The 27,673-nt window shown below is 32.4% G+C and overlaps 1 protein-coding gene across 3 annotated transcripts in view; it reads right to left on the bottom strand.

Annotated features, from left to right (window-relative positions):
- Nucleotides 1-27,673, bottom strand: part of LOC114335067 (nuclear hormone receptor FTZ-F1 beta) — a 179,635-nt gene that overhangs the window by 97,574 nt on the left and 54,388 nt on the right. For all 3 annotated transcript variants that reach the window (XR_007698400.1, XM_050652237.1, XM_050652238.1), the window contains exon 2: nt 22,375-22,422. The gene's annotated coding sequence lies outside the window, so the exon portion shown is untranslated. The remainder of the gene's footprint in view (nt 1-22,374; nt 22,423-27,673) is intronic.

The raw sequence follows: 27,673 nt of genomic DNA, 5'->3' as shown, positions 1-27,673 counted from the left end.
GCAGATTCTACAGAACAGTTTGCAGATTCAGAATACGTCAGTTGGGCAAGAAACCTTTGCAAAGGATTTATGCCATTTTTTTTTGAACTGCAATATCCCTCTGCACAAGTTAGAACATAAATCGTGTCAAAACTTTTTAAAAACTTATTGCAAGATTAAAGATAAACCAGCTCAAATACCAAGTTCTTCAACTCTTCGGAAAAAATATGTCAGTGCATGTTACAAAGATGTGATGACGAGTATTAAAAATCAGTTAAAAGCCGAATATCTTTGGATTTCCGTCGACGAAACAACGGATACAAAGGGTCGACAAATTGCGAATCTAATTGTTGGAGTTCTTAACGACTCTGGCGATTTTAAAAACTCATACTTAATTAGTGTAAAATGTTTGGAAAAAACAAACTATGCTACAATAGCTAGATTTGTTAACGAATCCCTAACAAATTTTTTTTTACCTGATCAAGTACCATTTGAAAAAATATTATTAATGCTTAGTGATGCCGCCTCATATATGATGAAAGCTGCATCCAATCTTAAAATCTTTTTCCCTAATTTAATTCACTGTACATGTTTGGCGCACAGCCTAAACAGAGTTGCAGAGAAAGTTAGAATTGAATTTCCCAATGTAAACACCTTAATAAATAATGTAAAAAAAGTATTTCTGAAAGCACCACTACGTGTACAGGTATATAGGGAGATGCTTCCCGATATTCCTTTACCACCAGAACCAGTATTAACCAGATGGGGAACTTGGCTTAAAAGTGCTATATTTTTATCTGAACACTACGACGACATCAAAAGCGTTATTTCAAGTTTTGATCCGACTTGTACCGCTATTGATAACTGTCAAAATATTTTTAAAGAAAAGTCTATTAAAAATCAATTGTTGTATATAAAATCGAATTTCGATATCATTGAAAGTTCAATTACAAAATTAGAGGCTCAAAATTTATGTCTTCACAATAGTATGTCTATTGTTGATTCGGTTAAACAGAAAATAACAAATCTGAATGGGGAAATTGGAGTAAAAATTAAAGATAAACTTGATGACGTTTTAAACAAAAATGAGGGTTTCACTTTATTGCGTTCAATAAATAATATAATCAATTTTGGAAACTTCGATGAAAATATTAATATGGATCCGTCTCTAATAGCAAAGTTTAAATATGCCCCAATTACATCTTGTGACGTTGAGAGATCTTTTTCTGCCTATAAACAAATATTAACAGATAGAAGACATAATATTAGTTTAGAAAATATGAATCAATATATGATTATTTATTGTAACAATAAAAATATGTAAATTTGTTTTATTGTACTCTTTTTATAATATTAGTTTAGAAAATATGAATCAATATTGTAACAATAAAAATATGTACATTTATTTTATTGTACTCTTATTTATCTTGTGGTCAAAATAAAATATTTTGCCGTTTTATTTGTCACAAAACCTGAAGTTAAAAAAATATATTAAGAAATAATAATACAATTTGGTTTAAATTCAAACCTATTTATTTATTTTTATTATTTTTTATTTATTTATGTATTTAACGTAAACCATAAAATTATTCATATAAAAATAAGTGCATATATAAATGCATATTTGCATGTTAATTGTGCATATTCAGCTTGTTTTAAAATGCATATTGCATGCATATTTTAGACATTTTTTAGTGCATATTTTCCAGTCTCTACTTATAATACATCAAATATCGAATCTTGTGTAAGTAAACCGTTTATTCCTTTAATTTAATTGTAAATTCAGGTTATATAAATATATTGTAGGTATATAAATTATTTTTGAAATTAAAAACCATTGAAGGTAATGCACAACAAGGTACCTATATTATGTGACGTTTTCTAATTAATGAATTTGAATAATATTAACAATATTTGGTTATTTTGAATTATTATTTAATCTCGATTTGTTAAGCAAAGCATAATATTAGGTTATTTACATTTGAGTTTGACACTTCGTGTCGTGAATGTCAAACTAAATTTTAAATTATTTAGCTATTAATAAAATATAAATGACATTTTATAGTGAATTTAATCATTATATAAAATAATATGTGTAATAAATATATAAAAATACAATTTGAGTATATGTATTTTGAAAGCAATAATACATATTATACTATATTAATAATGAATCAGTAGAAACCTTGTAGAAACGATTATATTTAAATTTGGTACGACCACACAACTCAAAACACAAGTACGCAAATACGGTTGCGTGAAGCGTGGCGCAGACCCGTGGAATTTACGAGACTCGTTCGCTCTGTTGATCCAACTCAAGTTCATCAGTAAAAAGTATCTTTATCATGTATGTATTATTTATTTTACAATATTGGAAAATTGTTATTTAAAATATGGTTTGGAATAAAAAAGTATGTTCTGATATATGAAATTACATCCTTCTAATGGAAAAAAATATTTGACGGATTTTCTCAAATTATGGATACCAACATCATTTTCATTTATAACTCTTGTATTTTTAATTTGACGAAGAAAAGTTATTCTTCATAAAAATCTCTTCTTGGTCTAAGATTTATGATGCAACCATCATGAATCAAATTTTATTAATTTTATACGAGGTATGTAAAAAATACGAATTTCGAGTAAAGTATCTTTATAGTTCACAATATTTAAATTAGAATGATATACTTGCAGATTAAAACATAATTTTTAATTCTAAACAGCTTTTCGTAATAGCAATTTTCTATATTATGAATTTAAATACGTATATAAACAAAGATTTCGTTATGATAATGCTCTCATTTTTAACTTGTTTTGCATAAAATTGTTAATTTATGTTTTATATTCAAAATATTACGTCTTAACAATGAATAGTGTACGTACAACATCTAATCAAAGTTTCGCGCCTAAAATTTCCGTTTTAAACAACTTCAAAAGTCTGGTCTGACGGGGTCTGACGTCACAGGCCACTCGTATCGTTTGTCCGTTCGGGGTGGGCTATTGCATTTAATGCAGTTTGCCCATAGATAAATAATATAGTTGAAATATCTTGTTTTACTCGGTGGCAAAAATTATTTATTCTGTGACAGGCAAAATATTAACATTTTATCTCTGTTGACATGTATCAAAAAGTTCTTTTTTATGAAATTACTTTTGTCGTTTCTTGTGTTGAAGAACAAAGAAGAAACAAGTAACTTAAAAATAAACAAAACTTTTAGTAATAAAAGTAAGAGTAACTAAAAAGTATTGGTGCTACTATAGTATGCGGTCTACAGTCGGGTTTCTACTATAGCTTGCGGTCTACCGAGGGATGCGGTGTAAGTATAAGCTGAGATGATAAAGATATTAACTTGTAAAATTACAATAATGATTCTTCTTATTTATGCGTATTATTAACTTTGTAAAGAAGGATTTTGTTGGCTATGTACACGTTCTATCGGTACGTCTGCTAATCACCATAATCTTTTCTCATAAGGCTTTGAACACAATAATGAAAGGCTCCAGTAGGTACTAATAAACATTACAATAAAATATAATCTTTATTATAATGCAAATTACACCGTAATCTTTTCCAGGATATACGAAATCCTTCGATTAGAGGTAGGTAGATCAAACCCACGGGATAAACCGTATACTATAATATAATGGTACCAAACTATTGTTATAAACGGTTTAAACATGCTTATTAATAACTCTTACTTATTTGCCTTGACACCTCGCATTTCTCCAATAGAATAGCTTTTACTACTTTTTATAAAAGTTGCCACGATGAAGACATCAACGGTAGGTAAGTTAGTCAGATTGACCTTTTGAAAAACCCTCGTCCGTCATATTATGCGTTTTAAACTCTTTACAAAGTAGAACTCAACTTTATCAATTTCAGTTTAAAACTAAGCTGATTGGGGAACTACTTATTACAATATATAAGATGAAACATAAATAATACCTAGGAATTTTCCATTAAAAACGATTAAAATGTAATATACCCGTGATACCTACCCTAATCGCGTTATTTCCGACTGGCTAGCCCGGTTGACGGTGGCCCGTGACGTCGAACCAATAGAAGGACGTTCAAGAGCCTCCTAAGATATTTGAATTTTATAGCATTTTCAAAGCGTCGTAATTAGCGTACGGGTTAAAAATATTTGTTTTTTTCGCATGCAAGCGTTTTAAGATCATGTTACCTTATGTTTTTTAATATCATTTTAATATTTAAAAATTTATGGAAGTTCCCTATTATATTGGCCAATTATATTAGTCCTGGTTACCTACTTAATAATAGGGATGTTCACTAATTTTTAAATATAGTTAAATTCAACTGATTATAAGGTATATAAAAACGTAACAATCATAAAACTGTTTAAAAATGTATATTTTTTAAGATGAGTTCATAATGTTGATTTTCTTGGAGGCTAGAAAACGGTACCCTGCAGCGAGGCTACGGTCTGTGACGTCAGCAGTCGTATCGTCTTTGATCGACGACTTAGTTTTGTATACTTATTTACGAATTATTGTATTTGAATGTGTGCAATTCTTTACGTATTTAATTAGTAAAAATGAAACCAAATAAATGGTGTTTTGTTCTTGGTGTGTAAATACCTCTAAAAACAATTCTGACAAGATTTTTATTACCGTTCCAGCTAATTTAAATCGTTAAAAGAAACGTAAAAAAGAAGTATATGTATCAATCAAAAACAAGCTTTTCTCTTGCGATGATCACTTTTTTATTGTAAGTTATGGATATTTTCCTAAATAAATGGGTTTTTAAATTAAGTACTCATTTTTACCCAATTCTATGGTATGTTTTAGATTTAAGTTAGCTTGGTTATAAAAAAATAAATTGTAAAAATTCTTAATACCTACAGTCGAAAACTTCGTATTTTGAACTTCTAAATATCTGTTTCTAAATATCCAGGCAACGAAATGGGTTAGCAAGAAAATGTTTACAAAAATAAAAGGTACCTATATAGTTTATGATCTTTCAATTTGTCTGGAGGTTTAAAAGACTTGGTGTCCATAACATAGTAGTAGGTACCTATTTATTACCGACATACCCTAGAAACTAGACATCATTTAAATTAGTAGGGCAAAATCTATGCAAATGCTATTTAAATGCATTGATTTTTACGAATCCTGAGAAAACTAATAAATATTTTTGAACAATTTGAAGGCAGAATTAAAGATTACATTATCACTGAGGGCCGAAAGTCCATTAGAATAAACAAAAAGTTTCCTTTGAATGAAATATTTGAAATTAAAAATCACACTAAATTTTCTCTTTTTTTTTTTCACCCCTGTACCTTATTAAAATAAACATTTCGCTACTCTGTGGTTGATTTATTTCTTTACAAGATGACAAGAAATCAGATACCAATGTTACATGCACAGTAGGTAGGTTAAGCGAATCAGCTATTTTAAAACCTTTCATTTTATTTATTTATTTATACCACCCAAAATAAATATGTCCTTAGAAACAGTCTATCCACTTTAAACTAAACAAATTCACCATAAAACTCCACGTTAGCCCTGATAAAACAATAAGAGAACAAAATACAAAATAAAATGACCTGAACCACAGCCTGAACTAACGTCAAACAGGTACCCAAAGAGAAAGAATACTGTGGACATGCGCGCGTTGGAGTATACGAGTACGACTAGTGACGTCAGAAGCGTTTTCTTGAAATTTAAAATAATGCTAGATTTCTAATGAAGTTTTTTCATAGAAAGGCTTTTTTAATTTTCTCAATATTTTAGATAATTATTATTAGGATGTTTCTTAATCGTTTTACATGTTTAAAATGACTATTAAATTTTTTGTGAACATCCCTATTGTCAAGGCCATAGCCCAAAAAAGAATAAGAAGAAAAAGTAAGATTGAGGTTATGTTATTAAAAGGTAAACATTGAACTATACCATTAATTAAATTCACTTTAATAATTGCATATCATATCAATATTGTGGAGGAACATATAATTTTTACAATTTATAACATATCATTTGCGAAATCCCATTTTCTTCAATGACAGTAGGTAAGAAATATTCGTCAATTTGACAATATTTCAATTAACAATATGAATTATTTAAGAAATATATGTTAAAAAAGTTGCAAGATTTGTCCGCTATAAGCGCACGATCGTTTTTCGTATCCCCTCCAAGGACTTGGACACAGCGAATAAAATTCAATCCAAGGAATTAAATCTTAGCGTCTAAGATGGGCTGGTCATGTACATAGACTCCCTAATAACCGCCTTGCCAAGCTGATCTGGGAGGGAGCCCCCCATAGAAAGAAGGCCGTAAGGACCCCCACGAATGCGATGGAGAGACAATATATGTGCAGTCACACAAGACCCACCCCGGGTTGTAATGCTACCAGAAGAAGAAGAAAAATGCATTATACAAAATACAAAAATACATTCAACACCAAATACATTAGTTACTTACTCTGTGTCGTTACAACCCTTAGTAACCATTAGATTCATCCCATAGATTCTCCCATTGTCTTTGTAAAGTACCCCGCACAAACCTTATGGAAATTAGGTCCCAGTGGATTTAGTTCATACTTTGGGAAAATATTCTTTGAAGCATCCTGATAAAAAGTTCTCATGGACACAACTCAATCGTATGAAGGATTTTCAAGATATAGAGGCACAAACTCGGAAAATTATAAGATTTACGGGGTATTCCAATTCCGTGAGTTACTGGTTATTTGGCAACATGTAGAAGTTTGGATCAAGAAAAAGTACTAGTAGTCTAGGATTTTTTCCTGGCTATCCAATGGCGACCTTTACTTTGACCTTGACCTTCAACGGACGTCATCTTCAAGAGTTTCGAGGGTTTTCGGAATTAAATTGATATAAACAGATTACTCATGGGTTTTTGGGATCGCTAAACACGAATATGCGATCAGAATTGACCTCCGGAGTACGTGGTGACCAGGGCCACTGCAAGAGCGTCATCTTCTAGAGTTTCTATGGTTTTCGGCATTTAATTGATGCAAATGAATTACTAAACGGTTTTTTGAGATCGCTAAACACGAATATACCTCCAGAACCGACTCTCGGAGCACCTGATTTATACGAATGGATTACTCATGGCTTTTTGGAGTTGCTGAACACGAATACGCCATCAGAACAGACACCGGAGCACCTATCGCCTAAGGCACGTCATCTTCTGGAGTTTCGTGAGTTTTCGGTACTAAATTGATGCAAACGGATTGGTACACATCGACTACTCTGAGGTTTTCTGAGTTGCTATACAAAGAAAGCGTACAAATTGGTGAAAAGTTTTTTTTTCTATTTGTCGATTTTTATTAAAATAACCGAAAAAGAGAAACGCCAGACAATGTTGCGAACACCGTACCATCAGTCTAATGTGCCACATACTCAAAGTATTTCTAAAGATTATTCTTCGTAGAATATACAAAAAGTTAGAACAAGACATTGGAAAACTCAGTTCGGATTTAGAAATGCTCAAGGAACCAGAGAAGCATTATTTGCAGTAAATGTGCTAATACAGAGATGTTTAGATGTAAACCAGGACATCTATGTCTGCTTCCTAGATTATAACAAGGCATTCGATACGGTGAAACATAATCCGTTAATAAAACTACTGAGAACAAAGAACATCGACACTCGGGATATAAGAATAATAAATAATTTGTATTATGAACAAGAAGCTGACATAAGAATAAATAATTTAAACACCAATAAAATAAAAATCAAAAGAGGCGTTAGACAGGGATGTGTCTTGTCGCCATCACTGTTTAATGCATACTCAGAAGAAATATTCAAAAAAGCATTAGAAGATGAAGTAGCAGGCATAAAAATAAATGGCCTACCCATATGTGAGATTAGATACGCCGATGACACAATACTAATAGCAGAAACTATTACAGATCTACAAAGAATTTTAAATAAGTTTGTTGCAACAAGTGAAGAATTTGGTCTGTCACTAAACATAAAGAAAACGAAATTCATGGTTATATCAAAGAAAAATATTAGAAACATCAATCTACACGTAAATAATAAGACGATAGAACGAGTTCAGAATTATAACTATTTAGGGACGAACATTAGTGAAACAAACGATTATACCAAAGAAATCCGAATTAGAATAGAAAAGGCTAGAAGTGCATTCACTAATATGAAACAAATATTGTGTAGTAGAGACCTCAGCCTAGATCTTAGAAAGCGAGTACTAAAATGTTATGTATTTTCTGTTTTTTTTGTATGGTGTGGAGACATGGACTCTCAATAAACAATGCCTCAATAGATTGGAAGCATTTGAGATGTGGACGTATCGAAGAATGCTGAGAATCTCCTGGACAAACAGAATAACCAATAAGGAAGTACTAAGGAGAATACAGAACAGCAGGGAGATACTGGATTCCATCAAAATAAGAAAACTGCAATACTTGGGTCATATAACACGTGGTGACAGATATGAACTCCTAAAATTAATTATGCAGGGAAAGATTCAAGGAAAGCGCAGCATAGGTAGGAGAAAAATGTCCTGGCTGAGAAATCTCAGAGAATGGTTTGGATGCAGCTCAACTGAACTCTTTCGGGCTGTAGTTTCGAAAGTGAGAATAGCAATGATGATTGCCAACCTTCGTCGCGGAGTTGGCACGTAAAGAAGAAGAAGATTAAAATAACTGTGTTGTGCTATTCAATTGTTTTAATTATTTATAAATATAAACTCAATTTATATGTGACAATGTTTTTCCTTCATTTATTTTAAGGTTGATTTACTATATTCTATTTTGATAGTGTTATTCATCGTGGTCACTAGATACTCATAAATCATATCTAAGTCTTTTATCTAAGTCATATTTGTGTTCAGCAACCCCAAAAACACAAGAGTAATCCGCTTGCATCAATTTAGTACCGAAAACTCTCGAACCCCCAGAAGATGATGTGCCTTGTGCACCAGGTACCCTGGTGCCTGTTCCTATGGTGTATTTGTGTTCAGCAGACCCAAAAACCAATGAGTAATACCCATCTGCATCAATTTAATACCGAAACCTGTCAAAACTCCAGAAGAGGACCTGCCTTATCTGATGGCATATTCGCGTTCAGCAGCCTCAAAAACCTGTGAGTAATCAGTTTACATTAATTTAGTACCGAAAGCTCTCGAATCTCTAAAGCATGGACGTGCTTTATGCACCAGGTACTCCGATGTCTGTTCTGATGGGGTATTCGTGTTCAGTAACTGCAAAAACCTATGAGTAATCCGTTTGCATCAATGTAGTATCGAAGACCCTCGAAACTCCAGGGACCCCTTTCATTTATCTTGGAAACCAGGTGCTCCGAGAGTCGGTTCTGGTGGCATATTCGTGTTTAGCGACCTCAAAAAACCCTCCTGCAATTCATTTGCATCAATTAAATGCCGGAAACCATCGAAACTCTAGAAGATGGCGTTCCTTGCAGTGGCCCTGGCCACCACGTACTCCGTAGGTCAATTCTGATCGTATATTCGTGTTTAGCGATCAAAAAACCCATGACTAATCTGTTTATATCAATTTAATTCCGAAAACCCTTGAAACTCTAGAAGATGACGTCCGTTAAAGGTCAGGGTCAAAGTAAAGGTCGCCATTGGATAGCCAGGAAAAAGTCCTAGACTACTAGTACTTTTATTTAATCCAAACTTCTACATTCTACATGTTGCAAGATAACTCAGGGAATTGGAATACCCGGCTATAAATTTCCGAGTTTGTGCCTCTATATCTTGAAAATACTCCATAGGATCGAGATGTATGGTTTGTTCAACAGTAAATGGTTTGAATTCAATTAGTGCGATCGTAAATATTATTAAATTTATCTGACCTGGCCCATTGTTAAGACCCACCCGGAGCGATAAGCCACCGAGGTAGACAGAGTTGGTCTTTTGCAATTAACACTGACTAGACGGTACTCCCATAATAAAGCCTAAAATAAATTTTACCTGAAACCGGGCCTTTTATACTATTATCGGTTAATCCGGGCTGTTTATAGTGGTAACTAATTGAACTTAACCATTTACTGTTTAATATACCATACCCATGAGAACTTTTAATCAGGATACTTCAAAGAGTATTTTCCCAAAGTATGTATGAACTAAATCCACTGGGACCTAATTTCCATAAGGTTTGTGCGGACAAAAAAAGACAAACGTGACGTTTATAAAGTTACAATACCATCAATTGCGTTTGTTATCCAAATTGAGGTCTCAATCCCTGTGGAACAACGTTTTTGTACGACATTGGAACGGTGGAATGGGTTCAGAGAAGCAGATTGATTCAGAATACCTCGAACACGTGCAAGTTACCTTATATTAACAACGGAACGGGCGACATTTTAAAGGTGTGTATATGATGTAAAATAATTTCAGTCTAGGTATGTGCAACCTCTTACATACTGTATACATTAAAATTAGAAATTATTAAGGTTATTACGTCAGGCGTTTTTATTTGGAACGAACAAAAATTAACTATTATAAAATGTACTGAGCATACAATTAATGCCACAATGAGAGATAATAACCAAATGTATCGTAATTGTAATCTATCATTACAATTATTTTATCTCATTTCATTCTTTCTTTATACTAAGTTTCTGTTGTCAGCTAGGGATGGCGGTTTTTGACAAAACACCGGTTTTTTTTGCTTACGGTTTAACCTGGCGGTTATAACCGACAAAAAAAACCGGTTTTTGGAAAAACCGGTTTTCGGTTTTTTAACCCGGCACCTGCCACGTGGGGTGCTACCAGCACCCCATAACACATTTTCATCAAATATTTGGCATTTCAAATTTGTTAACCGTCCTGTGCGTCATAGTAGCTTTCAATAATATTATATAGCATAGATCTGTTTGTGTTTGAAGTGGTTATTTAGTGTCATTCTGAAATTGTAGCTCTAAATTCGAATTGGGGTGTCATCATCTGGCAGTAAATTTTTTTTATGTTTTTGATAAACAGGTCAGATTTACATTTTTTATTGTAATAACTGATTTAAATTATTAATATATTCTCTATACTCAATAAATTTTAATTTTCTTAGATATTTTACATCACTTCATTTATTATGGGTTGGTACTTGCTAATTTGCTTTTTAGCACCTTTTTAATTTTATTTTTTAAATTTTATAATATATTAGTAGCTAATAAGTTAATAAAACATGTTTTTTATATTCTTGTGTAACTCAACACATTATTTTGTTTATAAACAAGTAGATCACAGAAAATTTTTAAGGGGTGCTGTGAGCACCCCACGTGGCAGTTGATGCCTTGCAAAGCCACGTGGCAGGTGCCGGGTTAATCCAATAGGTTACAAAGTTACATTTATAATGCACTTTAGTTTGCGATACTCCATTCGACTCGATATCAATATGATCAAAATTAGTACTATCGAAAGAACAACAATATCAATATAAATAAAACACAATTTTTAATAAAACCATTTTATTCTATTAATTAATATATTTATTTATTATTTTATTATTATTATTTATTGATTATTATTAAATATAATATTGCAAAACCAAGAACAAGACCGGGAGTGCAATACCAACAATAACAAGACCAAAACCAGGTGTATTGGGGCAAGACCAAGACCTAGATTGACTAAGATTCATCTTGTTCTTGCATTTGGTCAACACTAATTTTTCTGTTGTACTCATTCGTTTCGTCATTTTTTAAACAAAATGTCTCACATTAGACCAGGGCGCATCTGTAAAAATATTAGTACATTTGGACGTTGAGAGGTGACTCAAATTGTTTTGCAGAAATTGCTTGAAAATAACTCAACTAATAATATTTGAGTTATCCTCCCTCTCAAAAAGGTCCGGAACATTGTTTAACTAATCAAAATGTCAAAAAATGAAAGAAAAATTCGATTTTTTTCTTCGTTTTTTGATTATTACTTTAAAAGTATTCATTTCGAGAAAAGTTGTACTGACATAAAAGTTGCGTAATTAAATTTCCTACAATATAGAATTGGTTACTAATTTAAAAAACAGTCACCCTTGTTGCAAAATAGCAATAATTGCGAAAAAACCATACAAAAATAAGTATTCGCATTTTACGTTTTTCAACCATTTATGCTACACTTAGGACCTTCATATTTCACGCAAAAAAACTTTATGATACAGTAAATTAGTACTGTAAATTTCATTAAGATCGGTTTAATAGATTTTGCAAAATAAATTTTGCAATCCAGCTTTCGCAAAAAAATTCATTTTTTAAAAATGTTACAGGACTGAAAATAAAGCAGATAGCAAGTTGAAAATTTTTTGCGTATAGAAGTGTACTGTACCTTTCATTTGCAATTTACAAAATTAAAACCGATTAACTATCACGGCGGCGCGTCAGGAATTTTTTTAAATAAACATTAATTATTGGTGCTACGCGCAGGACAGCGGATAGTTTGCTCTGATTGGGCATTCCAATGACCTTTGATAATGATTGATACATTTTAATTTTTATTACATTTCGATATAAATAAATAAATTTGTTTATTGCAAAATAAAAACACATACTCTATGTTTTGAAATAACACTTTTTTAGCAAAAACTTTCTTTGTTCATATATTTTAACTTAGAGAATAAAAGTTTATTATTTTGAAACATATGCAATTGTTTAAACAATATTTCACAAACAATAATAAAATTAGTTTGATTTTTGTGGAATTAAAATATTAAAATACAACAAAATATAGAGTAACAAAATAATATATTAGATAAAGATTGGAAGAAATTTTGATGGAAATCAACTTGTGTGAATCGAACACCGCTGTCCTGCGCGTAGCACCAAAAATTAATGTTTATTTAAAAAATTTCCTGACGCCGTAGTAATTAATAGATTTTAATTTTGCAAATTGTAAATGAAAGGTACAGTACACTTCTATAAGTAAAACAAAATTCAACTTGCTATCTGCTTTATTTTCAATCCTACAACATTTAAAAAAAATGATTTTTTTTTTGCGAAAGCTGGATTGCAAAATATATTTTGCAATAGCTATTTGTATAACAAGGGAGGAAAGTGCTACTTTTCCTCCCGAGAATGAAGTTTACTGCCCGACGCGTAGCGGAGGGCAGTAATCATTCAAGGGAGGAAAAGGCACTTTACTCCCATGTTATACATATGGTTTTTCCACCTTCCTCAAATAACAAGTCATTTTTTCATTTTTACTTAATTTGTTTATGTAACTAACCAACAAAATTTATTAGAACTAAAACTAAGAAGTAGGTACAATATAACTGTCAACTGTCAAATATAAGTCAAATTATTAATGTAAACATTGTTAAATTAGAATAACAATTTACTGTTTTTTGCCATTCTGCAAAATACAGAGTGTTTTTAAATAAACGTTAAAACGTATAGATACTTACGTAATAGAAAATAGATATTGTACAAGGCGTCAATAAGTTATATTTCATGAATGAAATAACATGACGTCACTTTTACTTTTCCTCCCTAAGGAGGAAAAGTACAACTTTGCTCCCTACAATCAGGTCCGGAAAAGTATACTTTCGGTAGAGGTAGGTGGAAAAATCTATTAAACCGATCTTAATGAAATTTACAGTGTTGTTTTACTATATCATAAAGTTTTTCTGGGTAAAATATGAAGGTCCTATGTGTAGCGTAAATGGTTGAAAAACGTAAAATGCGAATACTTGTTTCTGTATGTTTTTTTTCGCAATTATTGCTATTTTGCAAACAGGATGACTATTTTTTAAATCTTTAACCAATTCTGTATTGTAGGAAATTTAATTACGCAACTTTTATGTCAGTACAACTTTTCTCAGAAATGAATAGTTTTAAAGTTATAATCAAAAAACCAATAAAAAAATCGAATTTTTCCTTTATATTTTGACATTTTGATTATTTAAACAATGTTCCGGACCATTTTGAGTGGGAGGATAACTCAAATATTATTATTTGAGTTATTTTCAAGCAATTTTTGCAAAAAAATTTGAGTCGCCTCTCAACATCCATCTCAAAACAGATGGGCCCTGGACTACATGTAAATGATTCGAAACCACGATACCTCCATTTATTTATGCAGCTTTTCTAATTTATGACCGTGTCCATCTAAAATCCGGTATAAGAGAGTTCCCATTGAAACGACATTGAAAGAATTAACAAATTAATCTGGGGTTTTATCAATTTTGTGGGATCGCTAAAATTTTCGAACATCAATGGCACGGCAAAGTTAAATTAAAGAAGATTATGCTATTTGCATAAATTTCTTAATTAATGCTGGTTTACCAAGGTCTGGTGTTTTAATTTTACTGATTTACCTTCCCAAAAAGTGTAGGCGAACAAGAAATTTGATGTTTATTTTAATTACTATATTATCTACAATATTATTTTATAATTCCCCAATAGTAGTACTCCGCAATATCCTCATATTTATGTTCTCTTTGAGCTTGCGCATTCAGAAAAAACATAAGGAAAGTAAATTTAAAACAGGAAGAATTTAAGGAAGAAGAACTTCTGTTATGAAAAAGAGGATTGTAGTCCAGGGAAATAAGGTTTTTGTCGGGACACTTGAGCAGCCAGGTTGCAAATGGATTTTTTGGGTACTATACATAATACATTATAAATACAAAAATGCCCGTCACATTTCGGACGAGAAACTTAGTTATTGACAAATAAAGGTCAAAAATGGCAGTTTTTTCGTTTAAATCGCTACAGGTAAAAATAGGAAAATTAAATATCTTATTTATAATATTCTTCTTTTTGTAGATGAGCCAAGGTTTAAAATGGCACTTTTTGAATTTTGATCCGATCTTTTTTTTTTTGTTTCGGAAAGTGCAAAATAAGACTAAAATTTCAAAAATAAAAAAGGTGCTATAACTTTTGCGAAAATGGCCTTAAGACTTTCATGTTGCACGAAAAGTTGAGTCAAACATTACATATAATGCACAAAAACTTTTAAGACGATTCGTCAATTAGTTTAAATTTTATTCAATTTGTTTATCGCAAAGAGCTTTTTTTTCGCAATGTTATTGTTCAAAAAATAATAATGATATAGCAATTCTGTGGAAACAACATGCAAGAATAATAGTTATATTTTTAAAGTATTGAAAAAATCATTAAAAAGTCGTTTTTATCACTCCGAAAAAAGTTTAGTAAAATAGAGTCATTTTTGGCTTCTAAACAATTTGAATAACTTTGTTAATATTGACTATAGAGTAAATCTACTTTAGGATTTCAAAAGCTGGTATTTTTATACGAATTTTCAGAAAATAACTTTTTGTCTAGGTTAATTAGGTTCAAAGTTAGCCACTTTTATTATTTAATTCACAGTTACTTCTATATACATCAAATTCTCCTGTAACAGTGTTAGTTACCATACTACTCCGAAACGGCTTGGCCGATTTTTACACGTTTATCCTGTAGGACGTTGAAGAGGTTTTAATCTATTTTTTTAAACCCATTTAATGAAATAAAAAATATTAGTAGTTCCGAAATGACACAAAATCTAGGCATCGGATAAAAAAGTTTATTTGAAGAAAGTGTATTTTTTTGTTCTTCTTAATGGCGGTACAGGCTCGTTTTTTTAATATTGTATTTAATTACAGAGTTATTTCCACATATTAATATATTTTTCAAATTTGGCTCTGTACCGCCATTCTTTATTATATTACGAATACGTGTGCCAAATATCTCGAAAAAATATTCAAAATTACAGCCGCAATCTTGGAACGCGTTTTGGCTACCTGTTGATCGCTACTGTTTCCTCTTAACAATGGTTTAGTATATTTTTACGTTTAAATTTCAACATTTGACATTTTAAGATTGACGTTATTAAAAGGTAAACAATAAACAACCGGTATTAATTTCGTAAAAGGACTTACGGATATGAAATTCATATCAATGAATTCTGTTTTACTTACTGTTGATTGTACAATAGATTTTAATTGAGATCACACGTTCTTTTTCATGTAATTGCCTTAAAATATGTCTTATTTTTAAAAGCCACCGCCATTCCATGACAACTGTTTGATTGTTTCATAAACTCAACGAGAGTAATTCTAACAGTGTTGCCATAATTATATAAAATACATTTTCTTATGAAAAATAAAATCTTTCGTTTTAAATAAGGTTAGTATAGCATTTTTACTACAAAAGCGATATTACGTAGGTCAAAATTTTTGACGTAAGAGAACTGTCAAAATATTAGAATGTGACTTTTCATTATTTATAATAAACATGGCAATTTCATTATTGCCATGTTTATAATAAACATGGCAATAATGAAAAGTCACATTCTAATGTTTTGACAGTTCTCTTACGTCAAAAATTTTGACCTACGTAATATCGCTTTTGTAGTAAAAATACTATAGTTGATAATTATATTTTTCTACTAATCCAAATAAAAAAGGTCATAGAAAAAGTATAGTATTCTACTTGCATGTAATGGCTATTACTCACTCTGATGAATTACGACACTCGCCAACGGCTCGTGTCGCAAACTTCATCATCGTGAGTAATAGCCATCATTACATGCTCGTTGAATAATATACTATTTCTGAACAATAACATTGCGGAAAAAAGCTCTTTGGGATAAACAAATTGAATACAATTTAAACTAATTGACGCATAGTCTTAAAAATTTTTGTGCATTGTATGGACTGTTTGACTTAACTTTTCATGCAATATGAAAGTCCTAAATTCATTTTCGCAAAAGTTATATCAAAATTTTTTTTTCGAAATTTTAGTTTTATTTTGCAATGTCCGAAGCAACAAATAATCGATCTATCTTCAATATGATTCTAAAACTTCTTCCAACTCACTTAATTGAATTTGTTATAGAGAACAAAATGAACAAGTTTTTATTATAAAGACGATTAATAAGGTAAAATGGACTTCCCCCAAAGGAAAAATAAAAAATTAGATAGATAATAGATCCTAATAGAAAGCAAACATGATAAGGTAATAGTCGATTGCAGGAGTTACAGAGGGGTAGATATCAACAGTGACTGTTGTACTTAGAGATACGAAATAATCGATGGGACTATCGATTGTTATCGATAGTTCGAATAATCGAAAACTATCGATAGTTCTGTCAAACTATCGATAGTTTTCGATAGTGAACTTCTGTTTCTGCTCACGCTCATTTTGAGCCAAGCCAAGCCAAGCCGCACCCCAGTTGTTTTGTTTTGTTTACTGGTTTACTAAAACAAAAACAGTTTACAGTTTGGTTATGGTTAGTTATTTGTTTACTGAGTTTACAAATTACAATTTACATGTCATGTCCTCAAGCTGATGAGCTGATCGCTTATTGAAATTTAGATAGTGTGTTCTAGAGTTCTGTGTGTCCCATTTTGTTATTTTAGGGTTGCTGATTTGTATAAAGCAACTTTATATTCAAACAAAAACAACTTACAAAATAGGACTTCTAATTACACTTGCATATTGTACGATGAGTATATTATGGGTTATGTTGTTCTTTAAATGAAAACAAATTCAATTCAACGTTTTACTCTTTTCAATGATCTTAATATAATTCATAATATTAATTTGTATCAACAAAACAAAGACAACACATACAATTTTATAGGTTATTTTTATATTTACAAAAAAATTTAATGTCATTTGTCAAAATAAATCATCTGTCATCACTTATCGGTGACATCTGTGTGAATACGAAACCACTATCGAAAACAATCGATAGTTATCGATGGTCGAAGACCAAATATCGATAATTATCGATGGTGTCTACTATCGATTGTTTCGTATCTCCAGTTGTACTTACACTCCAGTGTTTTTCTTGTTGGCTAGTTAAATATTTTATTTTTTAGTTTAACTATTATATGTCATTCTTATTTTTTTATAGATCTCCTGTGTTATTCAAGATTTCTTTGCATCTCGCTTACTGGGCCCAATAACTTTTTTTGTTGCTTGTTTATGTATTCACTCAATCAATTTTCGTAACATTTCGATGTAGACCGGGCTGTATCGTCGCCCCCGCTAGCGAAATTATTCCGATTCGATTTTTTTGCACAAACTTACTCAAAAAGAGGTCCTTATAACATATCCACAGGGTGCCGGGCGCGGCGGTGCCGTGGTCGAAAAATTGTTTAAACAATTTTTTTTAACAAATTCACAAAAATATTTTTTTCATTTCGAACATTTTTTTAGATAACTTGGGTCGTTCTGAGCAAAAAAGTTTTCTTGTCATTTTTTTCCAAAATTGACTTTTGTCGAGTTATAATATAACATATTATGTTATATGCGATTAAAAATTTGAAAAATGCGAAAATGGGCATTTTTAAGGCTAAACAACTCGATTAAAAATTATTATTATGGAATTAAAAAAGTGACCAAGTTAAGTCTCAACCCCCTTCTTCAAGGCCCTAAAGACATTTTTGTCATTGTTTTATTATAAAGCTGCTATTTTTAATTATTAACTTAACAATTAGCGCTATAGTCCAACTGTACCGTCGCCCCCATTAGCGAAACTATTTCGATTAGATTTTTTTGCACAAACTTACTCAAAAAGAGGTTCTTATAAAACATCCACAGGGGGCCGGGCGCTGCCGTGGTCGAAAAATAGTTCAAACAATTTTTTTTAAACAAATTCACAAAAATAATTTTTTCATTTCGAACATTTTTTTAGATAACTTGGGTCATTCTGAGCAAAAAAGGTCTCTTGTGACATTTCTCGAAAATTGATTGTTGTTGAGTTATACGCGATTTAAAATTTAAAAGTGCGAAAATTGCCATAAACTCGACAACAATCAATTTTAGAGAAAAATCACAAGAGACCTTTTTTGCTCAGAATAACCCAAATTATATAAAAAAATCGTTCGCAATAAAAAAATTATTTTTGTGTTATAAGGACCTCTTTTTGAGTAAGTTTGTGCAAAAAAATCTAATCGAAATAGTTTCGCTAAGATACAGTTGGACTATAGCGCTAATTGTTAATAATTAAAAACAGCAGCTTTATAATAAAATAATGACAAAAATCTCTTCAGGACCTTGAAGAAGGGATTTGAGACTTAATTTGGCCACTTTTTGAATTCCATAATAATAATTTTTAATCGAGTTGTTAAGACTTGAAAATGGCTATTTTCGCATTTTTCAAATTTTTAATCGCACATAACTCGACAACAATCAATTTTAGAGAAAAATGACACGAGACCTTTTAGCTCAGAATGACCCAAATTATTAGTGGTAATTGCACAAGAGGTCTAAGATTTTATATTAATTTTAGAGATCGAGTGCAATTTGTTGCCATTATTTCATGAATAAAACTGTTCAACACCAAAATTTTATTGTAATTTATTTATGTAAGTACAAATTGTAAGAATACATATGTAAGAATACAGGGTAGAAGGAGTCGCGGAAGAAGACGCATCTCCTGGTTAAACAATTTGAGAGCTTGGTTTAACTGCACTTCTGCTGATCTCTTTAGAGCAGCGGTATCGAAAGTGCGAATTGCCGTGCTGGTTGCCAACCTTCTTAGAGGAGATGACACATGAAGAAGAAGAAGAAGTACAAATTAGTACAATTAAACACACAGTTGTTATAAATATTAATTTGACGGTTGAAAGTCATCACTTTTATAATTTTTAAAACATTAATTGTCTCACAATAAAACACTGAAAAACGTTTGTTTTTCTATACTTCCACAAAATTTATTACAACTATGTTATTACTACAGCTGTTTCGGCAAAGTGCCTTTCTCAAGTGATATATTTTACAATGTGTTTGCCTTTTTAAGTCTTTAACTGAAGAGGTTGAGGAGTGGAGTATAGAAAAACAAACGTTTTTCAGTGTTTTATTGTGAGATAAAATGAACTTCCATCAAGTAACGGTCGAATCCATCAATTACATTAATTGTCATTAACCCGGCACCTGCCACGTGGCTTTGCAAGGCGTCAACTGCCACGTGGGGTGCTCACAGCACCCCTTAAAAATTTTCTGTGATCTACTTGTTAAAAAAACAAAATAATGTGTTCAGTAACACAAGAATATAAAAAAACATGTTTTATTAACTTATTAGCTACTAATATGTTATAAAAGTTAAAAAATAAAATGAAAAAGGTGTTAGAAAAAAGTAAATTAGCAAGTACCAAGCCGTAATAAATGAAGTGAAGTAAAATATCTAAAAAAAAATTAAGATTTAGTAAGTATAGAGTCTATATTAATAATTTAAATCAGTTATTTCAATAAAAAATATAAATTTGACCCGTTTATCAAAAATACAAAATAAAAATTAAAACTTAAAGTGCCAGATGATGACACCCCAAATCGACTGAAGAGTTACAAGTTCAGAATGACACTAAATAACCACTTCAAACGCTAACACATCTATGCTATATGTATATATAATATTATGGAAAGCTACTATGACGCACAGCACGGTTACCAAACTTGAAATACCAAATATTTGATAAAAATGTGTTATGGGGTGCTAGTAGCACCCCACGTGGCAGGTGCCGGGTTAATGTCACTGAATGTATTTTTTCGTAGCAACGAAGGACATCTGACGTGACGTAATATACTTGACGACGGGAAATTATCAAAAATTATCGATTTAATTTAGATTTATGTAGCTTTCTATTGGTCAGAATCTCCTATGAATGAAATAATCGGGTATAATATCACAAGAGAGTGAGAATAACTTAAAAATAATGCGACAGTTTTTCGAAAATTTGTTGTCTGGCAATAGACACGAGAGCCCGCAGGGCTCGAGTGGCTATTGCCCAATGGCAACAAATTTGAGTAAAAATGAAGCATTATTTTCTTATTTATTCTTACTGTCGTGTGATATTCGTAAGATTATTTTTTAATACGTATATTATGGATATTTTCTTAAATGTGATAGTTGTCAAAACTAGGAAACTGGTTGCCATTAAACAGAAACAATCTACTTAAAAAATTCTATCGGTAATTTTCTACAGTAGATAATTCTCAGTATAATTTTAATATGATTGGACAGAATTAAACACGTGATCAAATATCTTACTATACGATTGGAAGTTAAAATCATTAAAAAATAATCGATTTAATTTAGATTTCTGTAGCTTTCTATTGGTCAGAATCTCCTATGAATGAAATAATCTAAAACAATATTGTTCGAAATGAAAAAAATATTGTTGTGAATTTGTTTAAACAATTTTTCGACCACGGCACCGCCCGGCACCCTGTGGATATGTTATAAGGACCTCTTTTTGAGTAAGTTTGTGCAAAAAAAAACGAATTGGAATAATTTCGCTAGCGGGGTCGACGATACAGCTCGGTCTAATATTACACTATAGACGTTGAACCAACGCAAACACATCTTCTTTGCTACGTTACTACGAGTACACTTTATACATATTTTTTCCTGATACGATGAACGCAAATTTACGCATATTTCTCGACCACCCAAGATATTTCTTGGTGACTAATAACCCTATAATTATAACTCGTAAAAATAATTACAAAGAAAGAACAAAAACAAACCATACTGGATAACCTTGCATGCAGACTTCCAAGAGTTGAAATCATCATTCATCAATATGTTGTTTTTTTTTCGTTTTTTTACTTCTCTATGATTAATCTTGAAAAGAATGTGCTGTCACTTTTTTAATCATTTATTTTGGTTATTTCCTGACACACCTCTGGTACAAAAATATCTGGTTCGGTTTGTGTATCGAAAGATTCGTATGAATGGACTAAAGATATTTGATTTTGAAAAACAATTCGATTACAGGTACCTACGTCTTTCAATGTAAGTATTTTTCTTCTACATCCCCGAGTTTTTTATGCGTTTACCAGTTTACTGTATAAATAAGGTTATGTTGATTTTTCAATAATTCTTGTAGGATATGGTCCAGTTCATTCTAACATGCCGGCTATTATAATGTTAATGTCCAGCTGTCACACCACCTCTTCGGAAGTCTTCCTAGTTGAAATTCATGAGTTGCTCTATTGGACATAATGTGTTCGTTAATCATTAGTTTACATCTGATGGGGCTCTTGGTTACAACCATTGACTGGTTCTTCGGACCCAGTACTGGAGTAGTTCGGACACATAATGAGAGGTCCCAAATATAGGTTGATACAAAATATTATGCATGGAGAAACGCAGTCCAGAACGAAGAAAGACTTCATGTTTGAAGAACTATTTAGATTGGTATGGTGTTGATACAAGCATGCTATTTAGGGTGGCAGTGAATAAAATTAGGATAGCTATGTTGGTAAGCAACGTCCTGAAAGAACATGGTACATGAAGAAGAATTGGAAATAGATTAAATGCCACAAACACCTTAACAGACGGATAGAAACGAATAAAGATGTAAAAGAGGATGACATTGTCCTGGAGTGGAAATATCAGGAAGGCAATGAAGCGCAGGAATTTGGAGGAAGAGGATGCTCAATAGTATAATTAAGTAAAATATTAAGTAAGAAAGCTACTTACTTAGTATGTTGCTCCGGGTACATAAGGCAAGATGCTTCTACAGACCAACTGTAACAAAAAGTACTAAATCAGATATAAAATTCAGGAAAAAGAAAAATAATTCTAATGAATATTTTTAACACAAAATATAATATATAGTATTGCCATCATCTATTTCGATTTTGATCTGTACCGGGTATCCCAATAAGAATGGCGCTCGGCCATATCTCAGGAACCGTTTATAGTACAGCTTTGGGAAAAAATTTTTATAACAAAAGTTGACTCGAGAAAAGCCTGGAAATTATTTTCATAATTGTAGGTTCACCGCTAGAGGGCGTTATTGAATATCAAAAATTAAAAAATCGAAATTTTACAAAATTTGCCTAATGAAAGGGCACTGGAAATCCGATTATCGTATTCTTCATAAAATTCTGCGCATATTTTATTTCACAAGTTTAAGTCTACCTGTGCAAATAAGAGGTGGGGGTGAGTGGGCACCTTGTTATGAAAAAATCTGTTTTTACAGCTGTTAAGTCCGGTTCTGCTTAATCGATTTTTGCAAACTTGATCTTGTTGAAAACAGCTCTTTTTCGTCAATGTAATAGTTATAATTTGGAAACAGCCTATTACGTAATATGCCGGCTAGGAGGCGCTATTTATGTTCTTTTTAGAAATCTAGTTTTCTTTGGAAAATATTAAATACAAGTATGTATTTTTTTTCCTGTATGACAAAATTAGACCAAATTAGCAACAGAATACCGAAAACCGCATATCTATACCTTTTTTCTATCTCGAGATATCTTAAGAAACGTGTAAATTTTAAACATAACTGTTGCTGTCATATAAGTAGAAATATATAGAAGCAAGTAGTGTGCTATGGAAAAAAACAAAGAAACATTTTCCAGATGTCGCCGTATATAATAAACCAAACAAAATATGAAAAACTCTACTACTGGGGTGACGTCTTTGGGGATATTTCATTGCATATATTCTAGCCGCAACAGTTGCATTTCTTATGCAAAAAAATTTAATAGAAACAAACCGCAACAAACCATCAATGAACAAATTTTTATGTTTTACTGATTTGACACATAATCTGACACATGATAAATTTTTGAAGTTGATCTATTTTTTTCCATAGCACACTACTTGTTTCCACTTTGACTTCCTTAACTTAGTTTACCGGTGACAATAACAGTTATGTATTTATCTTAGTTGGGAATAGGATAATTGATATTAAAATATAATTAAATAAAAATTTGTGTAGATAATCTGACATTTTTACATTTTCTACGATTCATCGAGAGAAAAGCAAATGCGCGGAGGCAACAATTCATAAAAATTTACATATTAACTCTATTTTTGGTATTATTTTAAGTATTAAAATTAGTGTAATATTTAAATAACAATAAAATTAAACTGTTTAAAATATATTTATTTCGTTAAAATCATAATAATAGAAGTATAACTTCTTACTCGCGTACAAAGTACACACACTCTTTTATTGTTATATTTTATAGTGTTATTTGTCTTATTGTTGTTTTGATTCATTATATACGGTGACATCTGGACAATGTTCCTTTGTTTTTTTCCATAGTACACTACGTGCTTCTATATATTTCCACTTATATGACAGCAACAGTTATGTTTAAAATTTACACGTTTCTTAAGATATCTCGAGATAGAAAAAAGGTATCGACATGCGGTTTTCGGTATTCTGTTGCTAATTTGGTCTAATTTTGTAATACAAGAAAAAAAATACATACTTGTATTTAATATTTTCCAAAGAAAACTAGATTTCTAAAAAAAAATAAATAGCGCCTTCTAGCCGGCATATTGCGTAATAGGCTATTTCCAAATTATAACTATTACATTGACGAAAAAGAGCTGTTTTCAACAAGACCAAGTTTGTAAAAATCGATTAAGCAGAACCGGACTTCTTCAGCGATTTTTTCATAACAAGGTTCCCACTCACCCCCACCTCTTATTTGCACAGGTAGACTTAAACTTGTGAAATATAATATGCACAGAATTGTATGAAGAATACGATGATTGGATTTCCAGTGAACTTTCATTAGGCAAATGTTGTAAAATTTCGATTTTTTAATTTTTGATATTCAATTACCCCCTCTAGCGGTGGACCTACAATTATGAAAATAATTTCCAGGCTTTTCTCGGGGCAACTTTTGTTATAAAAATTTTTTTCCCAAAGCTGTAGTATAAACGGTCCCTGAGATATGGCCGAGAGCCATTCTTATTGGGACACCCGGTACTTGAAATGCTTGTCTCATTTCATATTACCTACATGGTGTTGATTGAACAGAAAATTCAAACAAACATAATTTTGAAAATCACAGTGTAATTAAAAAAAATATAAGTAGATATTAATAATGGGTGTTGGCGCCTCTGGCTCTTAGAACTTCTTAGAGTCGGTTCGGCAATCCATTCATGATATCTTGGATATCCGATTGGAGGTGCCAATCCTCTACCGCAGCCGTCTTGAGCTCTCCGAAGGATGTGGGGGCTGAAGTAGAAGACAGGTTCATACTCCTGCAGGCCATGTCAAGGCCGACATCGATGTACTACAATTCAAAATAACTGCTTCATTGTCAGCACCGTGTTGAGAAATCGCTTTTGCACCTCTCCTGAAGCTCGTACTAGTCTATTGAACTGGGAAATGTTTGTGTAAGTAAACGTACCAACAGAAGAAGACTGGTAGAAAGAAATTTGAGGTTTTTCCGTCCAGCTCGCGGCCCACAATTGCTCCCACAACACCGTAGAGCTAGACTTGGTTTTGTATGAGAATATTCTGACTGGACTGCGGCGGAATGGAAGAACATACCGCTCTTAGATGACAGCAGAATAGTCCTAAGAGGTCCAGATGGACGTCACCGTGTCTACAGGTGTCAACATGGAAGGTTTGATCCATGCACTATAACCGAAACAGTGGCTTACCGAGGAGGGTCAATAATGATTTGGGAAAGTACCGCTTACGAAGCTCGTACTGATCTTGTTGTGTTCGATAGAGGTAGAGTGAATGTTCAAAGCTACGTGGAAGAGATTCTCCAAGACCATTTCATGCCTTTCGCACCGTTCATTGGTGAAAACTTTAGATTAATGCATGCCAACGCACTTTGCCATACCACAAGACAAGATTCATCCGTGAGTACCTTAACGGGGTCGAGATTCAAGTTTTATCATGACCGGCACGCAATCCCGATCTTAACCTAATTGCTAATTGAACACATTTGGGACAACCTCAAAAACGGGTGAGAGCAAGAATACCAGCCCCTACATCTTTCGTGAGCTCAAGACGGCTGCGGTAGAGGAGTGGCACAATATACCCCAATCGGATATCTAGAATCTAGGATATCATGAATGGATTACCGAACCGGCTCCAAGAAGTCCTAAGAACCAGAGGCGGCAACACCCATTATTAATATTTTTTTTAAATTAGACTATGATTTGCAAAATTATGTCTGTTTGAATTGTATTCTGAGATTTTTATGCCCGGTTGCACCAACAGATCTTAAACTTAAGTCGAGAATATCATAAGAATTAATATAATGTAATTATAATATATAACAATAAGAACACTATATATAATATAATAATAGATATAATTGAAAATAAGGTAAGAATCTAAAATAATGGTGCAACGTAAGTGATACTTAAGGAGGCCCTATCTATAAGTAGAGCTTAGCTAAGCTGGAGCTTAAGATCTGTTGGTGCAACCAGGCATTAAACATTTGATTTTTGCTAAGCATCCCTTGATAAACGACTTTTTTTTTCAATAATTTTATTGGTTTCTTTTCCTCAAAGGTAGTTATTACAGCAACTTTCATAAAATTTTGTCTAAGATTGATAATAATCTCTGCAAATTGAAAGAAATGGGTTCAAGGTGAGCGGTTAATTTTGACGGTGAGTGTATATAAACCAAAGGCTTAGGTGAAAACTCTCTCTCTCTTCTACGGCACTACAGCCCAAATTGAGCCTTGGCCTCCTTTATTTTTTGCCTTTACCCTTGTTTGTCTGTGGCTGCTCTTCTCCATACACGGACTCCTAAATGGGCTTGTGCATCGCTGTTTACTGTGTCTTCCCAGCGCTTTCTTGGCTTTCCAACCGGTCTCTTTCCCTGAATTCTAGCATTCAGTGCTCTTTTTGGTAGCCTATCCTCTCCCATTCTTATCACATGCCCGACCCATTGCAATCTTTGTATTCTAAAAAAGTCTGACAGGGGTGTTTCCTTATAAAGCTGATAAAGCTCGTTGTTGTATAGACTTCTGAAGATTCCGTTTTCCCTCACAGGACTTAGTATTCTCCTCAGTACTTTCCTTTCGAATGTGTCAAGTTTGTTTTTGGAAGTTTCTTTCAGGGCCTATTCTTCACTGCCATAGGTCGAATTACGGTTGTATAGATTCTAATCTTTGTATTTCGGTGAACCCTTTTAGACCGAAATATATGGGAGAGGGCAAAATAAGCTCTGTTTGCCTGCGTTATTCTCTTCCGTTTTTCTCCATCTTCTGATCCATCGGCATATATTTCTACTCCCACTACTCCCAGGTATGTAAACTTTCCAACCGTTTCAATGCCATCTTCATGTATAATATTTTGTGGGACTATATTTCACCTCGTCTGTATTATTATTCTTGTTTTTTTGTGTGTTAATTTCCAGACCTAGCCTTTTTGTTTGCGTTTTTAACTCTGCTATGTTTCCTGTGCTCCTGTTGATGTTATACTCATAATACTTATCAATATCATCGGCATAAGCGGCCAGTTGAACCGTTCGGTTGGTCAGTAGGTTTCCTCGTCCAGTTTGCATTTGCCTAACCGCATACTTCAGTGCCAGGTTAAACAATGTTTGGGCCAGCCCATCTCACTGCTTTAGTCCCTGCGATATTTTGAAAAAGTCTGTCCGGTGGTTTTGTATTCGTACACATGCCTGAGTTTCATCCATTGTGGCTTTAATGAGTGTAATTAGCTTGTGTGGTATTGCCAATTCAGTCAATATATAGTATAGTTTGTTCCTTTTGACTGAGTCGTATGCCTGTTTGAAGTCTACAAACACGTTGTGAACATCAATGTCGTGTTCCCATGAATGGCTCAAGATCTGCTTGACTGTAAATATTTAATCCAGTGTCGATCTTCCCTGTCCGAAGCCCGTCTGATACTCTCCAATAATATTTTCTGCTAGTGGTTGGAGCCGCTGGTTTATAATATACGTGAGGACTTTATATGCTGTACATAGTAGAGAAATTCCACGGTAGTTTTTGCACTGGAGTTTGTCTCCTTTTTTACAGATCGGGCATACTATACTTTT

Source organism: Diabrotica virgifera, chromosome 5 (assembly GCF_917563875.1).
Source record: "Diabrotica virgifera virgifera chromosome 5, PGI_DIABVI_V3a".
Lineage (NCBI taxonomy): Eukaryota > Metazoa > Arthropoda > Insecta > Coleoptera > Chrysomelidae > Diabrotica > Diabrotica virgifera.
Note: the sequence above shows the minus strand (reverse complement) of the source record. Positions and strands in the feature narration are given on the sequence as shown.